The 14824-nt window shown below is 52.5% G+C and overlaps 1 protein-coding gene across 1 annotated transcript in view; it reads left to right on the top strand.

The window, feature by feature from the left end:
• The first annotated feature begins 350 nt into the window (after window positions 1–350).
• The window catches only part of CUEDC1 (CUE domain containing 1), a 76475-nt gene continuing 62001 nt past the window's right edge, over window positions 351–14824 (top strand). The window contains 1 exon segment of the mRNA XM_072940169.1: window positions 351–504. The gene's annotated coding sequence lies outside the window, so the exon portion shown is untranslated.

Below are 14824 nucleotides of genomic sequence, written 5' to 3'. Positions count from 1 at the left end.
CCCCAAGCCCGCTCTGCCGGGGACCGCGGCTCCCGAATCACGCCCTCCGGCCCAGCAGTCGGGAGTTCCCGCAGCGGCTGCGGGGGTCCGGCGGGGGTCCGGCGGGGGTCCGCCTCGTCTTCACCCGGGGGCGCCCGTCCCCCGGCCTCCGCGACTCCGTTGCCGGCGGACCCAGTTCCAGCTTCCCTCCGCTCCCCAGGGGGTCGGCATCACAGAGGGTCCGGGGGCCGCCGCCCGGCCCGCGCCCCGCCCGCAGCCCCGCTCCTCCCCGTGCGGCCCCACTTGTGGCCCCGCGGCGGCCGCGCAAGGACAGCTGCATTTCGCGCCGCCCGCCGCTAGGAAGCCGGCCGCGCCTCGCTTTCCCCGCCTCCCGCGCCCCAGCCGTGCCGCCGCGCCGGGCCCGCCGCCGCCGCCGCCGCCGCCGCCGCCGCCGCGGGATCGCGCCCCTCCCCCAGCCCCCGGCCCCTCCGGCCCGCGGGGAGCGGACGCGCGCGCGGCTGCTCGGTAAGACCTCCCTTCGCTCCCCGCCGGCGCCGCCCGGTCCCGCGCGCGGCCCCGGCCCGGCCCGGCCCCACCTTCCCGGGCCCGGTCGCTGCCGCGCCGCCGGGAGGGCCGCGCGGGCGCGGGTGTGATTCCGCCCGCGCCGCCCCAGCCTCGTGTGGCGGGTCTGGCCCCGCGTCCTGCCCGAGCCGCCGCCGCCGCCTCCTCCCGGGCCGCGGGCGCGCGGGGCGAGCGGGCACCGGGGGGCTGGGAGCGGGGCGCGCGTCGAGACGGGTGGTCGCGGGCGGGCGGCGCCGGGAAGGCCAGCGAGGCCTCGGCGAGCCGGCGCCGCGCGGAGCCCCTTCCCCGGCCGCTCCCCTTTTGTGGGGGCGCCCCTCCCCGCTCGGCCGGGGCCGGGGGGCGCTGGCTGCTGGGCGACGGCTGGCGGGGGGCGGGGGAGCGGGGGACGCCTGCCGGGGCCAGAGCTCCTTTTAGGAAAAGGGGAGGTTCGCTTCCTGCCCCCGCAGATGTCACAGGTCGGCCCAGCCCCTTCTGGTCCCACCCGGTCCCCTGGGAGCTGCATCTCCCGAGGCTCCGTCAGGGAAAGTTCACCACGCACTGTCCCCGCCCCTGCTCCCCCCGCCCCTCCGGCTCGAAGTGCCCGGGGCTCTAAGCTCCAGGGGGTTGGCGTTGGCGCTAATGCCTTCTTTCCTCTTTTCTGGTTGCATTGTTGCCTTACACCTAGCACGGGCTTGCCCGGTTTTTTCCCCCTAAAAGAAGTTTTAGTTGCAAGAAATTTGTAGTGAATTGAAATTCCTGGAGAGGAATTTGTTTTCAGGGGAGGGAGGTTTTAGATTTTCCTTTTTTGGTGAGAGTGGAGGGTGAGGGGAATGACTGGGAGTTGAGAAATAAGGTGTCCTAGAGATGATACAGGACACAAGACCATCTCACTCCGCACGCCACCTGACCCTCAGGCAGCAGCGTCGAGGAGCACTGGGAATGAGTCTTCCTGTTGGTTGTCCTGCAGCTCCCTGAGCTACCTGGCCCTGGAGAAGGGACTCAGGGAGACGTTCTGGGCCACTCACTCCTTTTCTTTGCCAGGCATACCTATCTTTACAGCCTGGGTGGAGCTGGCCAGGTGTGCTTCAGGAGAGTGAGGGATACCAGGAATTCTCTCATGGAGGAAGCGTCTCACCATGAGATTTGGGCCCTGTGGGATCAGGTGTAAAATGGGGCCCCTCTGTTGTTGGAGGACAAGGCCTTTGGGACCTCAGTTTTAATGGAGGGTGGCACTCTGGGATGGAGAGAGAAACTTGGCTCAGGTCACCAGGAAGTTGGAGGGTGTGTGCAGGAGGGTTGGGTTTGAACCCCACTGCCCACCCCACCCCAGTTTACTTTCTGTAGCTGGAAGGAGCAGGGACAAGGGAAGAGGAGTGGTACCTCAGGCCTGGGCACATCCTTAAATAGGAGAGAGACCTTGGCCAACTAGGATGGCCTGGGGATGATAATATGACTGGGGTTGGGGGGGCTCTACTTGGGGCCAGAGGTTGGGGTCACAGGCCTGTTTGAGGATCTGGCAAAAGTTCTAAGTCCTCCTTCCTTCCCTCAGAAATATGCATGTGTGCAGGGACACAGTTTATGTGCAGTATCAGGTTACTGTGCCCCTTGGAACTGGGACCCCTATTAAGAACCCCTATCTAGAGTCTGTGATCCGGTCTGGGCAGTTCAGAAGAGTTCCCTCCTGTGTGTCGGGTCAGTGAATAATCCCAGGGTGCGAAGAGCAGACCTTCTCAAGGGGCTTTACTCACGACATTCCCATGCAACTTTGGGCTTGTGGCCATGGAGACCTGGGAAGTCTGGCCCAGATCCCAGCTCCCTACAGATAGCCAGAGGATGGGGACAGGTGGGGTGGCCCTTCTCCAGGGGCTGATTCTGCTATCTACATGGTGAGAGGGCTCTGGGCACTAACTGGGTCAGGGCACAGAGCTGTTGAATTCGAGGTAAATGCAGAGTGGGGTGAGGGGTGGATGTCCTGGTGTTTCAGCAGAGTAGGATCCAGGTGCTTTAAGAGCCCCAGCACATTCTTGGGGTGATGGGGTTGCAGTGGGAGAAGGTGCTTCATTGGGGAGTATATGTGTGAAAGACACTCCTTTTGAGGAGCTCTTGGGGCAGAGTTGTTCAAGGTCAGCATCCAGGTTTGGTAGGTTCCTGGGATCCGTCTGGATTAGGCAAGTGGGGGCCAGAGGAGATGGCTGTCACTGTCCCCAGTGCATCCCCGAGGAGACCTGGCCTGCCTTTTGTTTCTTAGCCAAAGCTCACTGGGCCCTGGGCTGCTGCTAGGGTGTTCGTGGCATCTACACTTGTTGGGGATCTGGAAGAGCCTTTGATACAGTCTGCCACCTGTGACTTCCCTGCCTTGATTTTGAGAGGCCCTTCTTAGGCTCACGTGCCCCCCAGACAATGGTAGTTCGTGGAGATTTTTTTTGACTAGCAAACACAGTGTCAGGCATACAGTAGCGCTCACACTTGTTTCTCCCTTTGGAGCTTCCTACATTAACTCTGCCTCGATGGATTTCCCCCATCCTGGCAAAAAGCAGCAAAGGCAGGAGCATTCTAGAACCCTGGGGGCAAGAAGCTGGGAGTCAGACAGGGATCGCCCCTGACTGTACAAGGTGGCCTGGAGGAGGTGATGTCTCCGTTTTGTTGGCTCTTTACACGTACAGGAAGTGGACCAGAAAGGGCCTGGAGATGCTGTGGTCCAGTGGTCCCTGACTTGGGACTTGGAAGCTGTTCTGGTGGCATGTAAGGGTCCTGTGGCAGTGACTAGAGAGGCCCATTCCTCAGTGGCCAGGACTTGTCTGTCTGCAGCCTCCCTGGTTGCCACAGGTTGGTGAGCTTAGCATGCTGGTCATGTCTGCTCACTCAGTTCTTCTCTGATCCCCTTCGCTTCCAGCCTCCCAGTAAGTGTCTCTGATGTATCTGAGCAATGTAACAGCCCCTAAAAATGCACTATGGTGCTTATCTTTAAAACAGGCCATACATGATAAATGGGATAACAATGCCTATAAATATAAAGTCCCTGTTCATAAAATGTGAGATGCACCAAAGTGTCTTTGAGGAATCATTGATGGGATGAAGAAAGTCCCAAATCCCTCTAACGTCCACCCCCAGGAGGCAACCCAGCCTCCCTGGGCCTATCTCCATAACAGCTTAGAGGTGCCGAGGTACCCTCTAAAGCTCTGTGTCTGTCCCCAGTTGGAATCCCAGCCCTCCATCTTACTCTATGACTCTGTAGGAGTTCAGTTTCTAGCTTTAGGAATCATTAAAGGAGAATCATGCCAGACAAAGAGCAAGCCTTCTTCAGAGTAGAGGCTATTATTATTGTTATTGTTGTTGCTATTTCTGTACGCAGGTGCTAACATTCTGAAGCTTCTTATTATTAAGGAAAATCTTGGTAAAATCTGTAGTGGCTGAGGCTGGCTTTCGGAGGAGGGGGATGGAGTGGGGTGAGACTTAAATTTTGAGCAGAGGGGACCACACAGTGGGGAGATGCGGAGCCTGGGTGACAACAGAGAAGCAGAGTTGGGGGCAGAAGGACTTAGCACTGGTAGCCCTGCTGTGGAACCAGCTCTTCTCCCTTCTCTTTGGAGAATATGCCCTATAAGCTGGTTGTGGGGGAGGGGAGGGTCATAATCAGTGAAGAGGGTTGAATGGCTTTTCACATTAATGCTAACATTGGTCCTGGGGGAACAGGGCAGAGGGGGCCTGGAGGAGGGGAGTCTAGTGATGGAAGGGCAGGCCCAGTGCCAGTCAAGAGCGGAAGCAGAAGGGGCCAGGTCCGGGGCGGTGGGGGGTTCTAGGAAGGACCAGGCTTGGAAAATAACACTTCCCACATCACTGAGTGCTTGCTCTGGGTCAGACCCTGTTCTAAGTGCTTCTCATGATCAGCGCATTTAACCCTCGCGAGATCCTATGGGGTATTATATCTCCTTTTCAGTGAAGAAACAGACAAAGAGGTTAAATAACTTGCCCGAGATCCCATGGCTAGAAAGTGGCAGGGCCAGGATTTGAACCCAGGAGGCCTGACTACAGAGCTTATCTCCTCAGAGAAAGTCTCACAGAGCCCCATACTGAACTGAGGGGTGAGCGGTGTCGGGGTTTAGAGGGGTTGGGGCTGATAAGGCAACGTTCAAGCATCATTGGGACGTACCTGGAGGGTTTAGCCTTGCACACTCTGCTGAGGACCACTGGCTAAATACTTGACACCCTACTGGGGCCTAACCCTGAGTACAGAGGTCACTAAGATATGATCCCTGCCTGGGAGATGCCTGTAGTCTAGTTGGGGAGACAGACAGCCTAGAACTCCAGTTGCCATGACAAATGCCGGTCTGAGATGCGATGCTGAGGAAGGGGACTCCTTGCCAGCCAGAAGAGGAGCTGGGGCAGGGAGGGCTTCCTGCAGGAAGTGGCACTTGATCTGAGTGAGGGTGAAGGTGGCTGCTGTCTCCTGGCCTTGTGATTTGGCCATGGAGTACATCGCTCTCCCACTCTGTGAGCTCTGAGTAGAGCCAGGGGTCGGGTTTTCAGGATCCCGCCTTGGTTGGCTTCCTTGATGCCTTTGTGGTTTTTAATAGTCACCTCCCGTAATGCCTGCAGTGAATGTGCTGAAGAAGAAATACTAATCTTGTAAGAGTTATTGCTCAAAACACAGTGATTCACTCGTCCCTCCGTTCTGAGAAGCAGAACCGGAGGCGAACTAGGGTAAACTGCAGAGGAAGGACTCAAGTCAGGTCTGAGGAGAACAGTCCAGGTAGGATGTGAGATGTGAGAACAAGTGACTCCCAGGCGCGGAGGGGAATGGCCAATCCTGAAGGTCTTTAGAAATGGGAACCAGCTCCATTTGTCTCCGTGGTTTAAGAGGGCAAATCTGGAGACAGGAAGGTGAAATAGAGGCCCTTGGAGATCTGTGTCAGCTCAGTGAGGGGAGGGGGAAGGGAGTTGGAATTTTTAAGCTGGGATATTGCTCAAATCTGGCCTCTCCCTTCATGTTCCCGAGGAAGTGACTGAACAATGTCCATCACGTTAAGTGACTCATCTGTTAATTAATGAGGCAAGACGCAATCCACATCTGCCGACAGCTGGGTGCTGCCCTGCGTTGATCTCTGTCAGAGGGCTGCTTCCAGGGGGCGGCCAGCAGCCCTCAGGATGGAGCCCACGCGTTGCGACGAGGCCTGAGGGAAGCCGGCAAGTAGTTGACTGTTTGTCTGTCTGTGGGAACTAAAGAAAGCCCCAGCTCCTCCTCCCAAGATGTTCCTTCAGGAAGCTCTGTTGAGTGGAGAGTGAATAGCAGACAATCCAAAAGTTATTCCTCTTTTACCAAACACTTGTTGGGCCAACACGTTTACCATCTCAGTTCTGTTTTGCTTAAGCCAACAATGGAATAATTACATAATGCCCCAGCAACAGAGAAAGGCACCCAAAAGTGTGCTGAGGGCAAGGGTCATTCACAAAGTGGCTTAGGATTTTTCTCAAAATGTATTAAGTCTTTGAAAGATTGTCAAGGGCGGGCATTATATTCGATGGTAGCTTGCCTTTTTTTTTTCCCGCTTGTTTTAATCTTGTTCTTGTTCCCAGCATGAAAGTGAAGGCTGCATTTTTCAAATTTAGGGAAAGCATGTGGTATGGCCATCTAAAATGCATTCAGCGAGATGGCTACAGAGATGGCCAGAGGGAGCAAGGCTGCTCTCAGAAGAGAATCTGATTAAGAATGAGGCAAATGTGAACTGATCTGGACAGTGAATTTAAAGTACCGGGTGGCGAACTTTACTTTGGAGTGAACTTAAATTGACTTGTGCAAATTAAAGAAAAACAGCAGCGGAAAACAGTATGGAGGAACTCCTGCTTCCTCCTCTGACCCGACATCCCCTATTCATTAAGGAAGCCTTGGGTTCTAGCAAGGCACCTGCAGAACTCTTGTTTTTTCCCAGCTACCAGAAAGCTGGATTTGGAGCTCTAATGAGAAGATTCTCTGTGGTCATACAGGGTGATCAGGCGGAGGAGATGATTTCACTTTGTTCAGGTCTGAGGTTAGTTTCGGTTTCAGGCTGTACCAGGAGCTGAGAGGGAGAGGGAGAGGGAGAGAGAGGAGCCAGGGTGAGCAGGAGGAGGAGTGAGCAGGGAGAGCGCTTCTCCATTGGCTGTGTCAGCTTGTGGCAAGGTGGGTGGGCAGGGAACTCCGGTGCTGAGCAGGGAGAGGAGGAGGAGGAATCAGAGATGGAGTCGGGGAAGGGAGCCATGGAGTGTCTGTGTGTCTGGAGACCAAGAGGCAGCGTGTGACCATTTCAGCAGGTGTGTGTAGGACAAAACCCTGCACGGATTACAGGACTTCTGAGCCACGGGCTAGGAAGTCATAGGGACACTGTAAAACACAGATTACTGGGATGAAATGGGTTTTCCATGAGCAGGTGTAAAGCCCAGAGGAAAGCAAAGTGTAAGTGTGCCACCAGGCCTGCACACATCGCGTACTGGTGTCCTTAAAACTCACATCTTCTTGCATTTGAGTTTCCTTAAAAAAAAAAAAAAAGGATAAAGTAAGATTTGAGAACTGATAGTTGAGAACTTGCAGATCTTTGCAAGTTGGCGCATCTTTAAAGAACTTCAAGCTGGCATTTTTCCTGAGACGGTTTGGGGCCAGTCTCGGGGTTTCACAGGGAATCATTATCCTAGAAAAGCAGCAGCTTTCCTCCCCTGACTGGATCCGGGTGCGGCAGACACAGATGTTTCACCCCACCTCTAGAACACCACTGCATTTCATTTCTTGAAGTCATAAATTCATTTTCTTTCTAAAAGAGAGCATCACTGAATTTTAAAGCCGGAAAGGATTTTGAAGATCATCCAGACCGCTCCTAGAGGGATTTGTGGTCCTGGGTCATTAAGCATCTTGAAAAGACCTATGGTATGTAGTTAAGAACTCCGAGTCAGACTGCCGGTGCATGAATCCTGCCTCTGCTGGTTGCTGCTGTGTTCTTGGGGACAAGTTACTCAATCTGTCTGAGTCTTAGTTTTCTGATCCATACAGTGAGAAGCAATATTCCCTAGTGGTTGTGAATGAGGATCAAATAAATACTTATTAACCTTTTAGGATAGTGCCTGGCACATTGTAAGTTTCCAGTTAATGTTAGCTGCTGCTGTGTTGTTATTAATAATCATTTCATGAAATCACATGGCTAGTTAGTGGTAGAGCCCAGGCTACTGTGCTGAACTCTATTCCTAGTTCTCTCCGGCATGGCCATAACAAGATTTCATCACAGTCTTGAGATACACAGAGAGCACTGAGGAAAGTGCTTGTGTAGAAATCTTCTAATGAAAGTTCACAATAGAGCTGGAAGAAATGGGCTCAATCCATGTATTAGATACAGTTAGACTTCGGGCATCAGGACATATGTTTGCCAAATAATTTGTGTCCACAAATATCCTTGACTGGTGTTTCGAGGTTTCTTGAGTGCCAGAATGGTTACCTCTGCAGGGAAGGTTGGGATTTTTTTGATGTTTTTGTTGAGTTCTTCTCAAATTGGAAACATCCGTTTCAACGAGTTGTGGCGGCAATGCAGGCTTTTGGGTGTAATGGAAATATTTCCGTAGCCTGGCTGCTATTTATCAAGGGTGAAGACAGTGCGTGTTTTGAAAAACTATGGGTTTGGCAGAAGTCCACATGTCTTAGGCCAGGCCTGCACAAATGCCTTCCCAAATGATTTGCAGTGATCTTTTTTTGCAAATTGCTGACAGCCTAGGAGCGTCCCGAGGGAGCCTGAAACATTGAGGAGGGTGTGATCCTTGGCCTCGAGGGCCACCTTTGATGGGCCACCTTTGGACACCTTTGATGAGGTGGTACCCTCTCCTGTAAGGCTGCTTTGGTCTGTTTTCCTGGAATATGAAAACAAATGGAAATTAATTTCGTTTGGCAAGTCCTGCAGCATTCCCTTGAGATACTGCCATTCTGTGGGGCTTACAGAATTGAGATCTGTTTTTGATGCTGATCCACAGGACTTCTCAAATTTCCATGCCTGTGGGAGGGAGCGTGTTAAAGTGTGAAATTTGTGAGCGTGCAACTTGGAGTCCAAGACTGGAGATGCAGTCTGAGCTCTGCCACGCATGGACAGTGTCATTCTGAATAGACCACTTAATTCCTTAATTTGTCCTTTCCTTGAGGTTAATCTGTTATTACACTCACAACGACAAATAGTTTCGGAACGTGTCTGTTAAACAGAGCTGCTAATAGTAATCCCTATTGCGCTAGATTGTTGCGATCGTCGAATAATGATAGCTGACATGTGTTAGGTGCTTCTCGCCTGCCAAGCACCTTTCTAAGCATTTTATGAGTATGCATTTATTTACTCAGCCCTGTACAAGTGTAGTGTTATTTACCACTTTCCATGCGAGGAGATGGAGACACAGAGGGTTAAGTCAACATCACACAGTGAGGTAACTGAGGAGCCGGGATCCGAACTCAGAAGGCCAGGCTGCTGAGTCTGTGGATGGTGTTTACAGGAGGGCTCCACAACACGTTGTCTTGTTGTCCTTCTTCGTCTTTGACTGTTCCTCTTCGTATCCGACGAGCTGAGGGAGGGATAAGCTGAGCTTGGAGGTAGATTAAGTGTACAGATCACAGTGTTGGAAAGAATGAGGAGACGGAGCATATGAGAGCTTTTTTTGGAGTTAAGGCGAACAGCTGTTTCTAAGTTTGGGACAGAGCTGCGGAGCGTCGGCAGGGACAGAGAAGGACATTTTCCAGGCGGATTTTCACTACCTGCCGTGAGGGACTGCGCTGTCTGTGGACTGGGGAGCCACGTGTCTCTGCTCTCCGATTGCATTTTATTTGGAAGCCTGTCTTTACAGCCCAACTCAGCCCTCAGCTGTGACAGGCTTCAGAAACTTAGAAAACTTTCTTGGAAACAGATAGCAAATTCCTGAGAGTTGAAAGGTGAAGAAGGGGATTTTTAGAGGAATTTCGTCTTCATTATTGCATTTCTGTGGCATGCATACGGGATGAGCCATGGAGTGGCTTGTGTTCAGCGGAGAGAGGATGGGGAACCTGGGTGACTTCCTTTTATTATCATGCGTTGACTTGACAGGAGAATGAACCATCCTATTAGCTTTCATCTTGGAAAAGAAGAAAGAAAGGAGAGAGTAAGTGAGTGAGATGACATTTGACTGAAACCAGGGGCCTTCTGTGGGTCTCCCAGGGCACAGGCTGGGCTGAAATGCAGGGCCATGGTGGCTTGAGCCAAGGGTGAGGTCCCTCCAGGGGCTTCAGGAAGGGCTTCTGGCTTCATGCCACTGCCACCTTCACCCTCACCACCCCTGTGAGGCTCTGGGGAAGGAATAGGCCTTAAGGGCAAATGAATTGGGGGTGTGTCATCTTTAAATGACAAACCACTGGTGAAATTCATACAGCAATTATAATTTTGAAGATATTAATATAAAAATTTATCACATAAAATTAGACAATGCAGGCATCATTTTTACCTTCAGGGATGTGAATGGCCACTCACACTCCCTCCCCATGAAGGGGGTGGGGCCCTCCCTGTGCTAATGCCGGATCCCCTGGGACATCTTTCGGGCCTCCTCCTCTGGGACTCAGGTAGAAGCCTTCCAGATGTGAGTGCTTCCTGCCATCCCAGCTCCACCCACCAGTTGCTCTTTCTTCTCTGAGTTTGCTGGGGAGCACATTCTTTTTTGAGCCACTCTCTGGGACCTTTCTGTGGACTTCATATTTGGATTGTGAGCTGAGGCTGAAGTCCCCCGAGGAATGCCACGGAGGGAGGGGTTGCAAGAAAGCTCCTTCAGACCAGCCCCCTGGAAGCCCAGTTTAGGAACGTTAATAGGCTGGTTGTGTTTTGAGACGCCCTCTGGCTTTATGGCACGCATGCCCCCATCGGTTGCCTTTCTCCAGGGTGCCCTGCTGCCCAACCCCCACCATTTTGCCTCATTTTCCTTCCTGCCCTAGCCATCAGCAGCAACTACTCTTAATAGCGCCCGTTTGTAAGAGGACTTACTCTTGTCAAGTGTTTCACTTAAGTAACTTATTATTGTTTATTTATTTATTTTTAATGGAGGTACTGGGAATTGAACCCAGGATCTCATGCATGCTAAGCATACACTCTACCACTGAGCTATATCCACCCCCTCACTGAAGTAATTTAATTTAGTCCTGTACCAACCCTATGAGCCAGGGATTATTGTCTTTTTAGATGTGGGAACCAAGGCTGAGGGTTTAGGGGTAAAGTAACTTGCCCAAGTAATACAGCCACTTATTGAGTAGGATGGGTTTTGGGGTTTTTTTGTTTGTTTGTTTTAAACTTTATTCTAAAGAAGTTCAAATATACCCCAGACTTAGACTAGTACAGTACATTCCCACGGACCCATCACCAAACTTCTTCACTCCTTATGGAGAAGCCCCGGCTCCTGTGCGTCTATGGCTATGGCATACAGCACACACTTTTGTGTGAATTAGAAGGGACCCCTTCTTCAGGGTATACAGCTTGGTAATAAGAGCAATGACTGGATTCCAGCCCCATTTGCCTTTTTGGATGGGCACCTTGTGCAGTGAACAGCCTGTGCAACTGTATATGGTGGCCCTGCCTCACTTCTCTCCTCATCTAACTTTTGGCATAAGGAGACAGAGAGATGATGTCTCTGATTGACCTCCCACTACATGGGTTCAGGGGGGAAAAGCTCAGTTGTTGGGAACTTTTGGGGCTAAATGAAGCAGGGGGTAATTCCCAGAGGCGATACCCCTGCACAGAGGAGGGTGAGGGCGGATGAGCTATGTCTTTTGCTGCTCCTGTTTTCTACCAGCCACCTACTCTCTTGATGACTTCTCCTTGATGCCTTCTCCCCTCTGTTCTGTGCTCAGAGCGAGTGAAGCCCTTGTACGTGGCCACAAGGCTGGCAGGAGGGGAGCTGGTAGATTCCAGGATGTAAAACCTGGTGTGAACTTAATCTCGATTCCCACCCTCATGGAGTCACTGGGACAAGCTTCCTGGTAGCTTACATTTTATCGGGGCTCAGTTTAGCCAGTGTTCGGGTGGAAGGTCCTACTTTCACACCTGCAGAACTGCTCCTTTTAGTCCCAGAGTGGGCCTGTGGGTCACCAGGTTGGGAGCATCTGGAGGAGAGGGATTGGGTCTTCTTTACTACCGTACTCTTGGCTGTACCCATTACAGCATCTAATGTTGGTGCTCTAGAAATATTTGTGAAACAGATGAATGTTAGACAAACAAATGCAGTATCCTACAGGCCAGACAAATGTGCTGAAGGGCCCAGGTTGAATGATTTGTGTGTTTCAGTCAGGAGAGGCTAGACTATGCTGCAGTAATAAGCAAACCCTGACATCCCAGTGGCTTCACCCAATCTAGGTTTAATTTGTACTCATGAAGGTCTGATGTGGGTTGGGCAGTGCTCCCCAATCTGTAGCCACACCATCTGGAATATGGGGCCCTTGCGGTTCACCAGCCCCTGGCTTTTAACTGCCTTGTAACTGACACCTGTTACTTACATCACGTTTCATTGGCCAGAACCATTCACATGGCTCCAACCTAACTGCAAAGGAAGCTGGGAAATGTAGAGAGGCAAGTGTTTTCATGGTTTAAAAGGAGAGGATTTTGTATTTCTTGTCTCTGGCTTTAATCCATTAGAGTGCCTCCAGCCGAGTCACGTATCCTCAGTGACCATTTTTTTATACCAACAGGAAGCGAACACCTGTTACTTCCTTTAATCCAGGGAAGGAGGCATGAGACATCACATGGCAGGGATTTTAACTGTCCTTTATTACATGTTGGTCATGTGACATTCATTTAGTCACTTACCTTTGTGAGCCTCTTTTCTCATCTACAAAAAGAGGATAATTATCCAACCATCTCTTAGTTCAGACTCTACTGGCTGCAAGTTACAGAAGCCAGCTTGAGCTATTTGAAGCCGCAGGGGAATGGAAGAATCAAGGTCGGGGAATACGGCTGGCCTCCCAAGTGCCTGGAACTGCAGGATGCTACTGCTTCTATGGATGTGTGCCAGGTGTCATGGGCCCTCAGCCCCCAACCATACCCATCCTTCCTGTAACCATCAGACTGAACCGTATCTCAGAACCTTGAGTCAAATTCCTAAGGAAAGAATCTGATTGGTCTGTTTGTGTCAGCTGTCTCCCACTGGTCCAATCAGCTATAGCCAGGAGGGCATGGTCATATAGTACCACCTGGCTTTGGGGCCTTGGCCTGTGAATGAGGGTTGGGGCAGTCCTCAAAAGGTGCCCATGCTTACCTGGTTCAAGGGTTGTCGAGCTGATTGGATCATGTCTGCAAGAGAGTTTTGAGGACTGTAAAGTGCTGTGTAAATATGAGCTGGCAGGATGGTGTGGGACCTCTCATTAGGAATCTTGGAGGTTGCGCTGCCCTGAAGGGGGATGGGAGAGATTATAATGCTGTGAGAGAGAATTTAAGTCTTGGTGGAGGCAGGGGAGCTGTTGGTTGGAAGGTCATGGAGCAGAGACTGGAGGGAGTGGACAGGACTAGCATGGGGCATTGCCAGAGGTCAAGCTAGGTTTACAGGCCATTAGACCTTAACACTGTAAGAGAGAGAGTGCTATGAGGGTGCTTTCACCTGTGTAAATATGGATGCCTCGAAACTGGGTGATCTTGGAAAGGACGTTAGCCCAGATTATGGCACGTCAGTCCTTGTCCGACACTGCCTTAGTGGGCTGTGTGACTGTGAGCAACTCGCTTCACCTCTCTGAGCTAAGTTCTGCTCTTTGAAGATTCTGTGTGTGCAGTATATGCGTGGCCCGGGTGACATGGGGATTAAGGCATGGAGTCTGGAATTAGACAGCTGGGTCTGAATCCTCATTCTTTCCTTGCCAGCTCTACGATCTGAGGACATTTCTTAACCTTCTTGAGTCTCTGTTTCCTCACTTGCGAAATGGGATATTGTAGTGCCTACCTCATAAGATTATTGCAAAGATTATATGAAATGAATGCTCAGCAAAATATCAGCTAACATTACTAACAGAAGCCAAAGCTGGCCGATTCCAGGGACCTGTGGCCGTGGAGAAATACTGTGTGCCCAGGCCCCTTGACTCAGAGTGCACATGAGGACTGGCGGGGGTGGGGGGTGCGTGCAGGGAGGGAGGGTGGGAAGCTGGAGGAGGCGTAGGGAGATTGATCACTGAGAGGCTGGTCTAGGTGGCTGATGCTCAGGTCTTTCTAGTAATTCAGTTACTCCCGCGCCGAGAGGGGAGGCAGACACAGCCCTGGAGAGCCTGCGCCCTCCCCGCCCCGCCCTGCTTCCAGCCTCCGCAGCTGGGTGGCAGTTCGCTGGATTCTGAAGTTCAGTGACTCGTTCCCTGCAGCTCTGGGCTCGGGGCGTGGGAGGCCCTGGGTCTCCAACCAGATCCAGGTTTGGGATTAAAGTGCTGCCTGCAGTGAAAGTGCAGATCCTGGGGAGTTAAAAAATAAATGAAGAAACCCTTCTGACCACAGAGCAATTTGAAGGCTGAATTATTCAGAGACTCCGCTCCTTCTGGCTTCTGGGGGCAGGGAAGAGGGTGGGGGAGTTGGGGGAAGGGACCAGGGAGAACTGTGGGCCCAGCCAGGGCTGAAGCTGCTGGCTCTCACTGTGTCCCTGTGCCCCCTCCCCATCTGTGGGCTAGTCCCGGCCCTGCGCTACGGAGGGAGGCTCTGCCTGCCTGCCTGCTGGCAGGGAACGACAATCCTCTTCTGGCCCCTTCAGGAGGATGTTTTCAGAATTGGGGGAAACAGGCATTCCCAGCAGCTGTGGGGCTCAGGAGAGAGGTGGGGGGGCCAGTGGGTCCCCTGGAAGGGGGTCAAGATGGTGTCCGGCACTGAGGCCAGCCCTGGGCCACCAGGAGGCCCGTGGCCATGGCAACCCAGGCCGGACTGAGGGAAACACGGACTTTCAAAGAGGGCCTTGTTCCCTGTGGGAGCCCTTCAGTTCCAGCCGGCGGGCTCTTCAAACCTGGGGGGGGGCCGTTGGGGGGCGGCGGGGAGGAGGCAGCCTGTTAGTGAGGAAGTGTCACTCCGGGTCCCCCCTCTCCCGCCGCAGGCGTGTTTCCTGGAGGCCCCAGTTTCCACAGCTCCTGCTTCTGGAGAATGAAAAGAAACGTAAGCATGAGGAATGTGTTCAGTCTCCAGGCAACAGAGTGTGTGTGTGTGTGGTGTATGTGTGTGTGTGTGTGTGTGTGTGTAACTGAGGGGAGGGAAGGAAGTTTGAAAAAACAATCACTGTCTTGCTGGTCTCCTAGAGTGGAAGGCCTCCATGCCCCAGACCGATTTGG

This window comes from Vicugna pacos, chromosome 16 (genome assembly GCF_048564905.1).
Source record: "Vicugna pacos chromosome 16, VicPac4, whole genome shotgun sequence".
NCBI classification, from domain to species: Eukaryota; Metazoa; Chordata; class Mammalia; order Artiodactyla; family Camelidae; genus Vicugna; species Vicugna pacos.
Note: the sequence above shows the minus strand (reverse complement) of the source record. Positions and strands in the feature narration are given on the sequence as shown.